The sequence below is a fragment of the Passer montanus genome, unplaced genomic scaffold (assembly GCF_014805655.1).
Source record: "Passer montanus isolate IOZ18808 unplaced genomic scaffold, ASM1480565v1 scaffold35, whole genome shotgun sequence".
NCBI lineage: Eukaryota > Metazoa > Chordata > Aves > Passeriformes > Passeridae > Passer > Passer montanus.
In genome coordinates, this window is record NW_024368263.1 from 1,955,776 (window position 1) to 1,969,006 (window position 13,231).

General features: G+C 55.1%; 1 long non-coding RNA gene across 3 annotated transcripts; it reads right to left on the reverse strand.

Moving 5' to 3' along the window:
• Positions 1 to 368: 368 nt before the first annotated feature.
• Positions 369 to 8,419, reverse strand: LOC120505634. 3 transcript variants are annotated; one of them, XR_005628264.1, is made up of 4 exons: positions 8,183 to 8,419; positions 1,799 to 1,882; positions 1,542 to 1,683; positions 369 to 925 (listed from the first exon to the last, which is right to left on the reverse strand). It is a non-coding gene; the product is annotated as an uncharacterized LOC120505634 (long non-coding RNA). The 3 variants fall into 3 exon arrangements; XR_005628263.1 differs by lacking the exon at positions 8,183 to 8,419 and adding an exon at positions 2,879 to 2,971; XR_005628262.1 differs by lacking the exon at positions 8,183 to 8,419 and adding an exon at positions 2,255 to 2,665.
• Between the last annotated feature and the right edge of the window lie 4,812 nt (positions 8,420 to 13,231).

Below are 13,231 nucleotides of genomic sequence, written 5' to 3' on the forward strand. Positions count from 1 at the left end.
TCTTCCCCACCATCAGCCGCTCTCCTTCCCCCATTCCTGTGGCTGTCAGAAGAGGTTTGCTCTCAGAAGGAGCAAACAACCTGGTTTGGGGGCAAACTGGGTATATTTGGCACTGAAAATTCATGCCAGCCATGGCGAGGCCAGCACAACAGTGCCCATGGAAAAGATTCAGCTTGTGACTACTTCACTTACCAAAAACCAAAAGACCTGTGTGCTTGTGTCTATATCTATTTGCAAAAGCTCTGGGAGCTGCTTTTCCAGTTAGTTTGAAGCTGATGTTTGCGAGCCCACCGCTCCCAGTGACTGATCAGCACACCCCAATAGACTTTTCCCATCAGAGCATTTATTTTTACAGCAGGACACTGAGTCCTCAAACAAACGAAGGCTTGCACAAGAAATCGTCTGCCTCAGTTTGGCAGCAAACGGGAATATTTCTCTTTATTCTAAACCCAAATTTTTGTGGCTAAATAGAGCCAAAAATATAACTCACCCTGCTACTTCTCCCAGACACAAGTCATCTCTGAACGCCGAAAGCAACTCTTCCCCTGCCACAAATGGACCAAATAAACCCAGCACGAGACTGGTGCTTAGGAGAAGCTGATGTGCCTCTAATGCTATCATCTTCAGTGAGCTGTGTGCACGCTGATCTTTTATTAATGGATTTATATCCATGGGAAAGCTGCAGGGCACGTGAGAGCCCCGTGGCCGGGAGCAGGATCCCCAATGGCTCTGTGACCCAGGGCTCAGCCTCAGACAGGCAAATCTCCTTCCTGGCCCAGCACTGAGCCCAGAGCCTGGGCCTCCCCGGGCTGTGGGAGGACAGCTGGGTGATGTGGGTTTGTTGCTGTCACGGGTTGTTTTGTGAGGGTTTCAGCAGGTGCCGAGGCTGGGGTGTGCTCGGTGCCGGCTGCAGAGCGCAGGGGAGCTGCAGGATGAGAAGGAGTCGTGGTTAATTGGTGAATTGTGGTTAATTGTCTGTTGAGAGCTGAGGTTAGAAGACTTGGGGGAGCTGCCTGCAAGGCATAGTGAGTCCCTGAGCTGCCCTGGGCATTCAGCAGTGCCCAGGAGGGGAATTGGGAAAGACAGCTCTGGCCCCAGTTTCTCCCCATAGCCCAGTCCAGTGTCCCCTCACCCTTGACGTGAGGATTCCCTCCCAGAGCCAAGGCAGTGGTGTGTGAGTGACCCAACCTTTGCTGGGAGCTGCACATGGACACCCCAGAGCCAGCCCTCAAGCCCTGGGCTCGCTGAGCAGGACACAAAGCAACATCAGTCCCAAATCCCACACAGAATCACAGTCTGGCTGAGGTTGGAAGGGACCTTAAAGATCATCTTTTTCCAATCCTCTTCTTCAGGTTCCTCAAAGCCCCATCCCATCCATCCATCAATACTTGCAGGGGTGTGGCATCCACATCCTCTCTGGGCAGCCTGTGCCCTTGCACCCCATCCCAGCTGGATCACCCTGGCTCTGCTGCTTTTTCTGTCCCTACGAGATCCCCCTGGCATCCAGGCAGCCAGAGAGAAATGGCTGTGTGTGCCCTCACCTGGGAAATGAAATGCTATTGAAAGTAATGGAAAAATGGGGTTTTCCCTCCAATCCAGCCATTCCAGGTTTAATTTCCTTTCTCCAGAGCAAGACACTTGAGACTTCACAGCCTCACCAACAGGGGGGAAAACCAATAAATCCTGGTGAAACACAAAAAAATCACCATTAAAATACTTGAAAGTGAAATCCAGGCTTTCTGCATGTCCTTCCCCCAGTTTCCTCAGAGCTGCATCATCCCAGATAACTGCATCCCACCTGGCCTCTGCTCCGCAGCGCTGTTACGTGGTGTGAGGGTCAGAGCCAGCCTCTCTCCTGGCCTCCTCCTCTCCCTCGGAGTGCCTGGGGACACAGGAGATGGGGTGAGCTGTAGGCAGTGGTGCTGATTGAAGCCCCTTTCTAAAGGGAAGTGATAACTTGCTGCAGTAAAGGACATTTTTGCACTGAAGAGCAGAGCCCCCAGTAACAGCAAACCCTCCTTCTCCCCACGTCCCTCTGGCTCTGCAGAGCATCGTGCAGCAACAGGGATGAATCTCCCTTACAGGGGACCAAGCAGCTCAGCTCCAGTCCCACATGGAATTGCTGCAGCACAGTTTAGCCTGAAATATGCTGATTTTATCCAACAATTCTTTTCTTCTTCCTTTTTATTTCCCAGGAAATAAATAAATCATGCAAGTCTTCCATCACCCACTCTCCACGCAGCTGTCCCCGTACCACGGCCCATGCTTCCCCTGGGCTTTGGAACTGGGTCAGTGAGCAACTTCCAGCACTGGTTCTTCCCACTGAAATTCATAGAAAGCAGATATGGCCCCCGGCTGCTTTGGAGCAACTTTGCCTTTTTAGCACAAATCTCATCAGCCTGGGGTGGGCTGGAGGAGCAGGCCATGCCCAAGCACAACCCCCAGAGGGACCAGGGGATCTGCCAGCAGCACTTCCCTGCATCCCTCTGCCACGCTGGGGCTCATGGTGGGGAATTCATGGTCTTTGAACTTCCATCCCCTGCCAAACTTGGCTGAAATAAGCCAGCAGGCTCGAAAGCCATTGGGGGAAGCAGGCATGGACACACACATACACACACACAAACAGAGCACACAGCACTTACTGCTGGGGAAACCAAGCAAAAGAGGGAGCAGCTTCACCCTGTGATTGTGCCCCTGCTCTCCTGACAGTTTATTCTCTGCCCTGTTATACCCCGTGGTAAAAGGGAATTTGTTCTCAATGGTTTGGGACAGAGCTTGTCTCATCATAGGGAACATGGCTGAAACAAGTCCAGGGACCTCCTTAAGCTCCCAAAGCAGCCCTGCAGAGACCAGAAAGGTGGGTAAAACCTATCCCTACCTCCAGATACTGTTGGCTTCTCCACTTGTGCTCCTTTGCAGCGCTAGAATTTGGGGTCACTTTCAGTAACTCGTTCCAAAATCAGAAGGAAAAGCCAGAGACGCTCTCTGAGTCACTGGCATGTTGTTACCAAGGACACTAAGGTTCCTGATTTTGAAGAAGAGATTAATTACATTCTACAAATAGACATTTTAGCTGCACTGAAGAGCAGCAAGAGCAAGTTCTTTTAGCGTGGCTCATTATGTATCAGCAGGTAGTATTGTGACAGATGTAGGAATGCAGTCGTATTGTCACTGGGGTTTAATCATCAGAGAGCTGTCTTCCCCAGGTCAGCTCCCTGTGAGGATTTGTAATATTTACATAGCACTTGGGGCTGGCTTCTTTATTGCTGGAGTCTGTATTCACTCGTCAGTCTCTCATTATGCATGTGCCAGTATTAATTGCATTTAGAAATGAGATTCTAAAGCAGAAGTGAGAGCTATTTAGACCTCCATTCAGCTTGAAAGACAGCAGCCTTCTGTGTGACAGCTCTCGAGATGTTCTTGTGCTCAGCTCTCTCCCCAGCTGAAAAGCAGGTGTTGGAGAGAGTTGGTGTCAGAGCCACTGTATCAGCACTGCCTTTTGTGCATGCCCAGACATTTATATAACCGACAGGATAATGACTCCGCAGAAGTGGCACAGAATTGACCCTTCTGGTACTGGATTGAAAACAGCCAGGGAGAGAGCGGATCTGCTCAGCTGCTGTGCAGGCATGGAGGGAAAGCAATGCTGAGCCCTATCTCCTGTGGAAAGAAGAGGGGTGTTCCCTTGCTGGTGGGTTTGGGGGGTATTTATCGGCTCTCCTGTGCCTGCAGCACTTTGGGGCTGTGTTTGTGGCCTTGCTAATGTATTTAAAGTGTACAGAAATTTGGCTGACACTTGTCTGTGCCTGCCTGCTGCGCTCTGATTGCTCCAGCCTGGAGAAGCAGAGCCGTGTGCCACCACTGCCAGCTGCCAGCCGTGCCTGGCCAGTGGAAATGAGGAGGTCATGTCCTGCTTCCCAGAGGGAAATGAGCTGCAAGGCTGATCTAGAGGATGCCAGGCTACCGGCTCTGCTTTCCCCAGCCTGAAGTGCAGAGGGTCTGTTCCTGTCTTGCAGCAGTGTGGGGGATACAATGAGGGTGTTCTGGGAGGAGATCAGCACAGGGGCCAAACACTCCCTCTCTCCATGGCCCTGGCTCCCAGTCCCAGGAAAGCAATCCTCTGGGGCCCAGGGGGTCCATGTCCAGCCTTTTGGGAGGGGTCCCAAAACACAGCAGTAAGGCAAACCCACATTTCACTTCCCAAAGCACCTCCTTTGCTTTGCCATAGTCCAGCACTGCCCCACCAAGCCTGAGACCTCTCCAAGAGCTCTCCATGGAGGACATCTCACAGACCTGGCTCTTTCCAGCTGGCTCCTCTGTGTGACCTGTGCCCCTTTGGGTGCCCCTGTAGTCCCTTGGGTGCTCAGTCCCCTGCATCACCCCGTGCCAGACCAGCACCAAGACCAAACCCTGTGTTCCACACCAGCAGCATCTCTACCTCCCCAAACCCAGGAGCAGGCCATGAGCAGCTCCTGCCAGGAAGAGACTGGAGGGGAAGAACATGAGAAAGGCAAACAGAGCAGACATCCATAGCCAGCTCTGGCCCCCAGCCAGGATCTTCTCCTTAAATATCACACAAAACAAAGAATAAATCACTGCTTGTGAGGAAATCCAAGCACAAGGAGTCCCTCTTGACCTTCCTGTCTCTTGACAGCAGGTTAGTCCAGGATAGTGTTCCAGTTTGCTTTCCAACTGCAGCGAGGGGTGGGGATAGCAGACCCCAGGGCTGGGATGATGGGAGGAATCCCTTCAAACCTCTCCTTTTGGGATGGTGGCAGCCAGCTCCTGTGGCCAACACTAATCCCATGGCTGAGCCCCCCAGTCTGTGAGGGTGGGCCAAGGACAACCTGTGCCATTCCTGGCTGCCCCAAGGTATATAAATAGAAGGGAGGGACGTGAAGGAGGTCAAGTGAGCAGGGGATTTCGCATAATCTGATCTTGCCTGTGCTGTTCATTTGTGTCCTTTGCTCAGGGTGCACACCCTGCTTCTCACACGGGCACGTCAGAGGCAGAGGGTTGATCCTGCACCGAGCCAGGTTTATCCTGTGCAACATGTGGGCTCCTGACTTCCTCTTCACATGGGCTGTTTCTCAGGGATGTCTTTAATCCAGCAGTCATCCAGAGCAGTGCACACACGGAAAATCCTGGTCTTTGTTGCTCTATGGGCTCCTGGTGCCTGAGCAGCCTAATCTTGGTTGTCTAGCTGGCCAAAATCCAGTTGGATCAACACAGAACTGGGGCTCTGGTGCCTCAGGTCTGTTCCTGGTCTTGAGGATGCTGCCTGCCCTTCGTGAGGTCCACTGTGCCTTGGTCTCCTGCACCATTTCTCCCCAGGCCCTGCCCAGCAGCACATTTTTCTCTTGCTTCTGCTGCTTTCCTTTTCCAGGACATGAAAGTCTGGAAACAGAATCTCTCTTGGTGTAAAGCTGTCAGTGGAACAGCTCTGATTTATGCCAACACCAAGCAAGGCGAGTAGATGAATGTCCAAAATAGATCAAGTAGAAAAGCTGTTAATAGCCACTGGTCTTTAATGGTGAGAGCAATTAATCACCAAAAGAACTAATCTAGGAGTGTACAGCTTTTCTATGGGCTGCATCCAGACCAGGTGCCTGTCTGAAGACTGCAGTGGGGCTTGCAGGAAATTTTTCCTGGCCATCCAGCTCTGAGTCTCCCTCATGCTCCCAGATCCAGGCTGTGATGGGAGTCCTTGTGCTCATTCCAGCTTTTTGCTGCTGGTGCTGGTACCAGGCACATTCCCTCCCTGTGCTCTGTTGCTGCTGCTGATGCTGCTGCTGCTGCTGTTGCTGCTGATGGTGATGATGATGATGGTGGTGGTGGTGGTGGTGATGAAGCCAGCTGGGTGAAAGGACTGACCAGGCTACAGGCCTGCAGTTTAAATGCGGTGGAAGGAATGCTGATCCTGCCTTGAGTGGAAGCAGCCAGGGCAGGACCATGCCTGTCCCAGCCCCAGCCTTTTCAGCTCCAGCTCCTTCCTATCTCCTCGTGCACAGATTTGTGTTTTATTCCCTGCTTGCTCCTAAGAGGCTGACCCTGCACAGAGCTCCCCAGGGCAGGGCTCGTGCTGCAGCTGGATCTGCCTGTCCAGGGTTGGGGCACAGCTCTGTGCCATCATTCCAGGTGGCTTGTCCTCCAGCCACGTACCTGCCCATCCCTCCTGCAGCTTCCCAAGGGATGGTCCTGCAGTCTGCCAGCCTCGCCAGTCATCCCTGTGCCCTCTGCCCAGAGACAGCCCCCACCTCTGCAGCTCATTTGCTCAGACGCTTAATGAGTGTTTCATCCAGCCAGCACTGCAGGTAGCACAGGGAAACCCAGGGGCACAGATGCCAGGAGATGCCTTCCCCTGCTTTGAGGCTTGTTTCTCCCTCCCCCGACTTAACCGGCTCATTAAGTGCCAATTCCACCTCCCCACTTTCAGATGTCTCCAGTCTCCACCGGTAAATAGATTTGTGCGTCTCCAGCAGAAACCTCCCGTTGGAGCAGGCACAGGGAGCCAGGGCGATGCTCGGGCTGGCCACGAGCACGGCCCCGGTGCCTCCGAGCTGCAGCCGAGTGCTGAACGGGAGCAGGATGCCCTCCCAAAAGACGCGGGGAGCTGCAGGTAGCGAAGCCGCAGCCGCCGGCACCGTGCCCGTGGCGCAGCGGGGACGCACCGAGCAGGAGGTGACCCTGCCCTCCTGTCGCAGCTTTGTCATCGCCTCGGCGTGGGACTGCAGCAAGTCCCTTCCCATCTGCTCGCTGCCTTCGCCTGGGAGCCGGGATCAGCTCCTGTGAGCGTGTGTGAGCGCGGAGCGCAGCGCAACAGGGCGCGGGGTGCTGCCTGCTGCCTTTCCTCAGAGCCCACGTTCGCCTGGTGCTCTCAAGCATTCCACACATCCAGGCACTCGCCCAACCTCCCAGAGCAGCAAGGGTGGAGTGGGACCTCCCCGGGACTGTTCAGCACCAGTTGAGTGTCAGTGTCAGGCTGGTGATGTCCCCACAGCTGAAGTCGCTGCTCAATCTCCTCCCAAGCCAAGGCATGAGGAGAGTCAGGCAGCCAGGCTGCAGGACTGCTCCATTTGGGAAACACCTTGAGCAGTGCATGTAAAACCACCCAGTGGTTTGTCCCTGGCCCTTCACACCAGACAAACAGGAGGAGCAGGTCTGCATTTCCTCCTTACTGGCACTGGTGCATCACAGAAGGCTCCTCTCTACCCAGCTCAAGTGAACGTCTCCTGATGCCATCCAGAGAACCAAAACCAGAAGGAACCCAAATATCTCCATGAATCTCCACGGGCTGAGGAGTGAGATCCTCCACCCCAGACCCCCCTTTACCCTTCCATCCCAGCCCCAGAGCCCTGAGGGGACGGGAGGGGGACAGCAGAGGACGTACGGTTCGACTTTGTTGCAGAAGCGGCGCCGCAGCATGAGGACCAGTGGACCCAGGATCAGGATGGTGGTGCACATGGCGCTTCCTCCATCACCACCAGCACCCACAGCCCTTCACGTCCCTCTGCAGGCACTGCTCAGCCCAGGGCTGTCACTGCGCCGGGCTGGCCTGCCACCCCAGCTCATGGGCACCTCTGCCCAGCAGCCACCTGGAAGCTCTCAGGGAGGGTTTTAGGAGGAATTAAGGCAGGATCAGATGTATTTAAGAGGCAGCAAATGAGGACGCTCTCCTCTGACCTCTGGATGGGAGGGAGCCCCGGAGCTGGTCTGCGAGCCCTTGAGCATTTAATTGGTTTTGGTGTGTGGTGCCCCTGTCCTGGTTGGTCCCAGCCCTGCACCTTGCCCAGGTGGGTGCTGGGGGTGACATGTCTTGGACCAGAGCAGTTCCCACCTCATCCACCCCATGGCACCCCCAGTCTGTCTTCCTTCCCCCAGCAGGGCTGGGTACTCTCCTCTTCTCCCCCCTTTCCCCCCCTCTGTGCTTCCCTCCCCTCTGTGCCCACCTTGCCCTGCTGCTCTCTCTCCCTCCAGCTCCTCCATCCCTCCTCCTGCCAGACCTGCCTCAACCCGCTCCCCCCTTCCTGGCTCCAGTAATCTGACAGGCTCAGACCTGCCTGTAATTCCCTGTGGACTCGTCTCAGCCAGCTGATCCCAAGACCTTGTCTGCATCCTTCCCTCACCCGGGCTGGGTTTGCCTCCTCCTCCCTGCTCTCCCATAGCTCATCAGCACACTCACCTTTCTTCACAGAGCTGCTCTGGCCCTGTGCTCTCTGGTTTTGAAACCAGAACCAAATCTGAGCAGCATAGATGGGTCTGGGTTCATTGAGTGCTTGAGGCTGAAAGAAAGCACAACTGAGCTTTCCAGGAAGCCTGGCTCTCCATCCCCATCCAGCCAAGGCCAGAGATGCCCCCTGAGCCCAGCCATGGCAGGGGCCTGGGACAGCTGTGGTTAATTCTCTCCTGGTGGACATGTCCTCTCAAAGTACTCCAAGCCCTGAAAACAACAGTCTCAAGCAGCTCTTGAAATGTCAGTAAAACCAAATTCCTCCAAGGCTGTGCGGTAAACAGTCCCCATTCCTGAACCTGGGGGAGCAAAGGGGATGGATCTGGCCTCGTTACTGGCACCAGCAGGATGGGAAACCTTTATGAGAGCGGTGCAAGAAACATCCCAAGCGTGTCCTGCAGCCAGATGGAGACAAGAGTGACTAATTCCTTCCTGAGTGTAAGTCAGGCCGGCGGTGCGGAGCTGCCTTGCGCAAGGCAAGGGTGGGCTGGCCAAGCCCCTGTCCCAGCCAGCTGCCCCAAGCACGCTGAGCCCCCAGGAGAAGCCACTGGAGCCAAACAAACAGCAGCTTCTGGCTGAGCCTGAGCCCAAGAGGCTGGAAGGACCTTCTTCTCCCTGGCAATCGGCAGCCTGGCTTTTGTCCTCCCTGGGAGGAATCCACGGAGGAGTCCATGGCTGCTTGTAAACTCTTCTCCCCTCGCCGAGACCCAGCTGGGCTGACACCAGCAAACCCTCGTTCTTGCACCCCAGATGCTGCCTGAGGCCCTGAGCTTTCTCCTTCAGGGACTTGTTTATAAGTACACATCCCTCCTTCACCAAACAGGGCATCCCCCGTGGCACGAGCCCTGGGTGCCCCCCAGGTGTGAAAGGCAGCCCAGTGCAGGGGGCAATGCCTGAGTGCTGGCCCCTGCACTCACTTGGGTGACCTCTGCAATGCAAAACACATCTTCTGGAACCGATTGACTCTGGCACTGAGGTCACTGGGTGACCTTGGCAGCCCAAACTCGCCCCCTGTGTGGGAATGTATCACCTCCAAACCCTCTTGATTGATGCTGAGAGGTGCTTGGTTCAAAGGCAAGGTAATGTGAGCAGATTGGTTAATGCTTCTTGCCCTGGCCCTTGGGAGCAGGGCTGGAATGACGGGGCAGACAATGGGTTCTGAAGGCTTTTCGTTTTAAGATATGAATCAATGAAGCTGTACAAGGAGCATGGATAATGTGATCGGAATAAGAATCATGGCTTGTCTTTGAACCAGAGAGAAGTCCTGATGGTGTTTACTTCATGTCCTGGCACCAAATGTGAGATGATATGAATACATTAGCTTATTGGCTTTCCTGAGCAACCCCTGCCATGCTCAGACCAGCTCCAGGAAGGAAAAGAGCAGCAAAGAGAATCAGTTTGGAAATGCCAGCTTGTTTCCCAATAATCCTGTCACTCTTGCTCACCACTGAAGGCTCTGCCTGTGACAGGGGCTGTGCTCCAGGGGGGCAGAGCTGGGCACTGGGGGTGAAGGGGAGAGTGGTGACACCGGGGGCTGTTCAGGAGCTGGGGAAAGTTACCAGCTGGCTAATGCCTTGCTCATGAAGCCCTGTGGTGCTGGATCTGTCATCTGCTTCCTGAGTGTCTCTTGCTTCATCTCTCCCAGTTGCATCACAAGGTTTCTGTTTCTTCCAAATCCCAGTGTGGAACTGGGAGTTTTTGCAACATTCCCAGTCCAGGAACAGGTTAATCTGGGTTGGAACTGTTCTCCAGGGTTGTCTCACCCTGCCCTGCCCTGTGCTGACAGAGAGCCCTGGGCAGCACCAGCCCCTCTCTCAGGGCTCCTTTCTTCCTGTTGCCCTGGATTTCCTAATCCTTGGGGGGTTTTAGATTGTGTGGGTTGGTAGGGATTTCTGGGGAAGGAAACCAGAAAAACTCTCATAAGGTTTAAGGTCATGGGGAGGTTGTGCCTGCACCCTGCCTGCTGCCAAGGCTCTTCAGCCCATGGTCCCTTCCCAGGCATGACCTCAGTGCTGCCCCAGTGCCCAGCGTCCCACACCTTCCTGCTCCCACACACGGGGGTGAGCTGAGGCTGGAGTGGCCACAGGGCTTGTGGTGCCTCTGGGAGCTGGGGGCTTGGGCAGGGTGCCACTGGAAGGTTTGCTCTGGTGGCCCCTCAGTCTGCATGAAGCCACATTTGCTCGTCTGGGAGCGCAGAGCAGAGGAGCCCTGTTCCCGTGCAGGAAGGAGCATCTGGGCTGCTTTGCTCTAAGCACATTCCTCACAGCTCCAGCAGCACTGCCTGCAGTCTGGATTCCATCAGCCAGGAATGTCTGCTCCTCACCACAGCCCAGGTGTCACAGGGCTGGGAGGGCACAGCAGCTCCCTCACTGTCACTTCCCTGGCACATCTCCTCCCAGCCAAGCTGAAGACATGGAACTGGGGAAATCCCAGTTTCCCAGTAGCTCAGTCTTTCTGGGTAAATTTGTGACCAAGCCTTCCAGCAATGGGGACAATGACTGTGATTAAACTGGGATCACCCCCACCTCGGGATGGAGATTCAGGCAGCAATCCAATCCCAGCTGTATCTGTGGGGGTCCTGCAGCCCCTTTATCCTCCAGCCTGACCCTGCAGAGATCTGTGACCACAGGTACTGCCAGCACAGCTGGAGCATCAGCACTGCACACGGCTCTCCTGGGATCACAGAAGCTGGGGGAAGGAAACCTGCAATAAGCACAGAGCATTTGTACAGGCTTTAGGCTAAATCCTCCCCTCCCTGGGCAGCAGCACTGCAAAGCTGTTGCCTGAAGTCTTGTTATTCCTTTTCAGGCTGGGGCATTGCAGTCAGCAGCAGGGCTGGATTAGGAAAGGGGAGAGAGAGCCGGGCATTGCTGGGTGAGCTGGGCTGGTAACCAGAGGCTTTGCTTCAGCAAAGGTCAGGGTGACAATCCAACATCTCCAGGTCAGTAGCCCAGAATGGCTCTGGGAGGAGAATGAAGGAGGAACTGGTGCCTTATTCCACTCAGAATCCCAGGACTGCTCCTGTTCTGGCCAGGCTGGTGCCTTGAGGGTCTGGAGAAGGGATCTTCGCTGCAGCCCTGGAATCTCCCCAGCTCCAAGGCCTTGGGGCAGCTCCTGCAGCTCCTTCCCATAGCATTCCCTGATGGATCTCATGTGATGTCTTCCTGGGACCACCCCAAGTAATGGTCAGAAGGCCCCAGGGAGCTGACACTGCAAGGGACACAAGAAGTGGCCTGTTATTCTCCAGGAACCAAGTGACAAGGCTGTCCCCAAGCACCAGGAAGGGTGGACTCAGACCCAAAGGTCTGGATTTGAGGTGTCTGCCTTCACCCCAGAGACACTGGAGAAGTCAAAGGTGGGGATCTGCCATCCTCCACATCCCACACGCTGTGGAGCTGAAGTCTTGGGTTTTTTTGCCTTTACCTCCCACTCAAGGATTAGGAGCCAAGTACATTTCTCATTGCACCCAGCACATGAGAGGAGGAGAGGCAACGTGGGAGGGCACGGGAGGAGTGGGAGCAGCCATCATCAGGTGGGTACAGACCCCTCAGGAACATGGCATGCCACAGGCTTGGAGGGCCTGGACACCCATCCTCACCCTCTGCAGCTGGCATGGAGGATGGCTGGAACAAGCAATTGATCTCTTCCTGCTGTGCAGAAACTCTGGGAGAAGCAGGCTCAGGCTCAGCAGGGACAGGGCACCACAGTGTCACCCCACCACGGGGACAGGACGACAGGAAGGAGATGGAAAGCAGGAGGGCTGTGAGGCTCAGCTGGTGAGGGGAGAGGGACCAGGGTGCTGAATCAGGATCTGGGAGAGATGGATTGATTTCTTCAGTATGGATTTTGCAGGCTGACCCCATGTCAGTGTCTGCACTGGCCATGGGGACTGAGTGCTGTGTCCCCCTCCCTGGGGTGCCCTGTCTGAGCAGCAGGCACCGTGCTGAGCTCCCCTCGGGGCCAGCAGGCAGCAGGGGTGTCAAGGCAGCATCTCTCTCCTTCTGGAACAAGTCGCCTCCTAACCCCAAGCCCTTGAGAGCAACAGTCACGGGAAACCATGGAAACGGGTGGCAGCACGTGACAGCGTGTGCCTGCACTCCTGCCCTTGATTTATGTCCCACGTCTGGGACCAGACGCAGAAATGCAGGGCTGTTGGGATCCTTTGGGATTTCGAGGCAGTGGAGAATCACCTCTGCCCCACTCCCCACCTCCTTTTGTGGAGCAGGATGGCAGGGCTGGGCTCCTGCCAGGGCCAGACGTGAGGAGCCCAGGGAAGGAGGCAGAAATCTGGAAAAAGCTGGGGGATTTCTCACTTACTTTTCTAATGTTTTCTAATATTTTAATTTTTCTAAATTGAGACTTTTGAGCCCAGACATTTTGACTCCTGGTGCCAGGGAGTGAGGAAAAGAACCTGCTGCACCCAGGCACCACGTGCCAGGCTCTGAGCCAGGGTGGACCAAGACACCAGGTACAAAAGCTTGAAGATTTCATTTCTTTAAACACACAGCAGTGATAACCAACACCCGACCCAGATTATGCCCCCAGTGCTCACATTGGTCAGTATTTGATTTTTTCCCCTTTCTGAAAGGGGACTTTTTCCCCTTGCACTGCATTGCAATTTTAAGGTTTCAAGCTGGGTTTAAGCTGGGTCTCTCTGGGTTTAAGCTAAGTCTAAAGCAGCTCTTCCCCAGGGAAGGTGAGAAGCTCAGCTGTGCCATCCCCAGTCCGGAGGGGTTTCTCTGGTGACCACCTGGGGACATTGTTTGGGCTGGGGCTCATGGCTGTCCATCCCAGTGGCTAATGGGCAGGAGCCAAATGCAAACTTGGTGACAATCTGCTGGCTCAGCAGCTGCTGGTGCTGTTATTGAACGATTCCTGACCTCTGGCAGGGCCGGGTTGGCCACACTGCTCTGTGGTCACCCCGGTGGCTTCAGCAGCTCCCAGCTGAGCTTTGCCCTCCAGCCAAGGGGTTCAAGGCTGCGTGGAGCCCCTGTTCTGTCC